Below are 3,478 nucleotides of genomic sequence, written 5' to 3'. Positions count from 1 at the left end.
GAGAGAGAGAGAGAGAGAGAGAGAGAGAGAGAGAGAGACCTACCCAACCCCTCCTACCCGTTCTACTAACCAGTTCTACACTACTACAGTTATATGAGGCCTAGGTTCCCCCCTAGCATAACCTCTTTACTTACTATCTCTTGAAGTGTTTCATTGGCAATAGCTTATCAGCATTAATGTGGAAGGCATGCAACAGCTGCATTAGTAGCGCCATCCTGTAACATCCTGTGGAGGCAGAGGCAGCCCATATATGGAAATGACAAAAATAAGAGAGAAACTGAGGGTCGTACAATTCGAACATCAAGCAACTGCACCTGGTGCTTGAAGTTCAGGAAAGCTACTGGCCTGTGTTCATCTCTTGACAGTTAGCCTATAACTATACCAATTTTTAAATACTCCTGTATACTATGAGACCATCTATTCTGTAGATCAGGCATTTCAAAAGAAACTGGTACTTCTGGATCAGTCTGCCTAAAGTAAATAAAAACTAGATTGTTTAAATACATAAAAGGAAATAAAGATTCGGAGTGAAGACACTTTAGCTCGGCTATAGATCTTTCCTACAAATCATAAAAAATATAGACCACCCTTAATTTAGGAGAGTAAAACAAAAATAAAGCTGGAATGTAAAAGTTGAGTGGCTCATATGGAAGGGTGAAGAAAGTAACTGGAAAGTGAGAAGTGGATAAGAAGCCAGGCTCTAAAATTGTACTCATTAGGTATAGATAAGATAAGTTTAAAGGAGTTCACAGTCAACAATGAAAGGTGAAAAAGATTCATGGTACTTTTTTTAATAGAACAAACATCAGAAGAAAACACAGGGGAGAAATGTGTGTCTATTTAATTCATGGGGTTAATCCTTAATGGTTACTGCCTAGGTTTATACTGGGCAAGAATTTTGTCCGACTGCTGCTGTGTGCATAAAAGTAATTGAAAACCATCTGAAACACATAAAAATCTGTTGTGGGGAGAAGAGCTAAACCTGAAGAGTATAATCTTTAGAGAAGATCCCGCTGGCAAAACTCTATATGCTTCATTTCCATTCATCTGGGTTGAGAGGGCTGCTCCGTAGAACAAAGCTGTTCCACAGAAGACAACGAAAGAAATACCCATGACAATTAGTGCCAACTGCATCAGGATTAACCCATATAGTCTTATTTCCATGTTGCCAAATTTCTTTTGGAAGTAATAATCAGATATTGGCAGGAATACAATGGCATCAATGAGGACTTAAGTACCACAGCAGAGGGATCAACCCTCCTTATGAACGCTCAGGCCTTCCAGGAAGATCAAGATGTCATATGCCTTGCTCAAACCAGTTTCACTTGTTGGAAGTAACTTGTTTCCTGGAGGTATAATTCAGTCTATTCCCTTCTACTGTAATAGAGAGGAAAGACAATCTTGTGTCAAGGGCACATGACCAGCAATAAAAAGGACTGGGTTCTGAGATAGAGGTCACATCAAATCCTAAAATTACCAAGCCCATCAGTACCATTCTCAAGCAGGGTGTGTGGGCTGGGATGCTTCCTCACAGATACAATATAGATGCTTTTATCCAGTGCCACTTAGCTTGGCCCCAGGCTAAGTAACCTGCCTTGGCCCCTCAGTGGTGCTGTGAACTTCTAGTTCAGGTGGCAGTCCTTGTGTATCAGCGTTGTGATGCCAAACACTGAGTTTACCATGTACATCCGCACAAACTTTCTGTGCGACCTTAGCCAAATGCTTAATCTGTCATTCTCAGTTTTCTTATCTGCATGACAATGATACTAATTCTCAAAGACCGCACAAAAGCTTGTAAAGTTAAATTAGTTAAAGTTAAAGAGCATTTTGATTCCTGCAGATGAAAGGTATTCTATAAGGATGAAATGTTATTTATTATCAACTGTGTTTCTTTTTATTCTCTTGGCCTCTTAGAAAGTAAATTTTCTCTTTTTCACAATAAAATATTGCACAGAAATGAAAGATTGGAAGAAGAAAAATGTATCTAAATTTACTAAATGTAATTTCATTGTGTAATTACTTGAAGGCCTTTGGATTTTCCTAGGAAATTACTCTTCCACTTTGGTAACTTTTCAAATACTTGTTTATTAATATATAAATTAGTTTTGGCAAATACAGTGTTTTAGTCTTTGTGCAGAAAGGCCAGTGCATGCAGTCTGTGCCCTTAAGTGTATGGAACCTATTTCATGTTCTTTACCTCCCTTTCTTCCAAATGTTACCTTTCTTCTACTTTCATTCTATTAATCTGTAATCCAGTTTCTTTTCATTTTGGCAGACCTCCCAGGTTTATCTTTCCCCTTACCCTGAAGAGTTCTGATACTGTAGTTGAAGAATTATTTCTATATACTGTCATTTCTAGCATGTGTTTTACCTTTATTTTAGTAATGAGACTGGGCAGGCAGCACACCATGCTGGATATCAGTGCAGTGCACCTTGGGTGTATTAAAAGTATTTGACTTTACCTACTGCATTTATAGAATGTATTTTATTAATTTTACCAATGAGACAAGACAGGCATTTGGCTGGATATTGCCACATTTCTGGAGTATTGTGTGGGTTAATGCTTCTAGAGCCGCTGAGAATTACTAACATGTAGCCCAGCACACACCTCAAGTGTGAGGTTTTGACAGTGCAACACTAACATTGTGATGCAGTAGTTGTTTTTAAATCCTAATATAGATAAATACATATCCTATGTGATTTACAAAAACAGATGTGCATTGAATTATAGTTTCAATTTGTAAGAAAAGAGTCTTAAATTGAGATTATAAACTGTTTTTAGTGAAACACTGTACCAGGGGTCAGCATCCTATAGCCCACGGGCCAGAACATAGAATCATAGAAGTCAGGTCGGAAGGGACGTTGTAGATCTTCAAGTCCAACCCCCTGCCTGGACAGCAAAAAAACTGGACTCAAATGACTCCAGCCAGGTAGGCATCAAGCCTCTTCTTAAAGACCCCCAGGGTAGGAGCCAGCACCACTTCCCTTGGAAATTGGTTCCAGATCCTGGCCTCCCTGACTGTGAAATAGTTCTTTCAGATGTCTAATCTAAGCCTACTCTCCAACAATTTATGGCTGTTATTCCTTGTTATGCCATGGGGTGCTAGGGGAAACAAGGTCTCTCCCAAACCCTTCTGGTCCCCGCTAGTGAGTTTGTGGACGGTCACCAGGTCCCCCCTCAGCCTTCTCTTGTGAAGGCTGAACAGGTTCAGGTCCTGCAGTCTCTCATTGTAGGGTCTGCCCTGTAGTCCCTGGATCATGCAGGTGGCCCTCCTCTGGACCCTCTCAATGTTGTCCACATCCCTCCTGAAGTGGGGCGCACAGAACTGGACGCAGTACTCCAGCTGTGGCCTGACCAGTGTCACATAGAGGGGGAGGATCACCTCCTTGGCCCTATTTGAGATGCACCTGTGGATGCATGACAAGGTGCAGTTAGCCCTGCCAACCGTGACTTCGCATTGTCGGCCCATGTTCAATA

At 40.8% G+C, this 3,478-nt stretch overlaps 1 protein-coding gene and 2 long non-coding RNA genes across 5 annotated transcripts in view; 1 reads left to right on the top strand and 2 right to left on the bottom strand.

Moving 5' to 3' along the window:
* The window catches only part of LOC109287524, a 9,620-nt gene extending 6,818 nt beyond the window's left edge, over positions 1-2,802 (bottom strand). The window contains exon 1 of the long non-coding RNA XR_002094884.1: positions 2,791-2,802. This is a non-coding gene — a long non-coding RNA (uncharacterized LOC109287524). The remainder of the gene's footprint in view (positions 1-2,790) is intronic.
* The window catches only part of ADGRA1 (adhesion G protein-coupled receptor A1), an 841,033-nt gene that overhangs the window by 822,321 nt on the left and 15,234 nt on the right, over positions 1-3,478 (top strand). The window lies entirely within an intron of this gene.
* LOC109287522 overlaps positions 1-3,478 on the bottom strand; it is a 21,150-nt gene that overhangs the window by 7,640 nt on the left and 10,032 nt on the right. The gene's annotated exons all lie outside the window — the stretch shown is intronic.

The sequence above is a fragment of the Gavialis gangeticus genome, unplaced genomic scaffold (genome assembly GCF_001723915.1).
Source record: "Gavialis gangeticus isolate Ggan-Ray unplaced genomic scaffold, GavGan_comp1, whole genome shotgun sequence".
Taxonomy (NCBI): domain Eukaryota; kingdom Metazoa; phylum Chordata; order Crocodylia; family Gavialidae; genus Gavialis; species Gavialis gangeticus.
The sequence above is the reverse complement of the archived record's forward strand: the minus strand, read 5'-3'. Positions and strand labels throughout refer to the sequence as shown.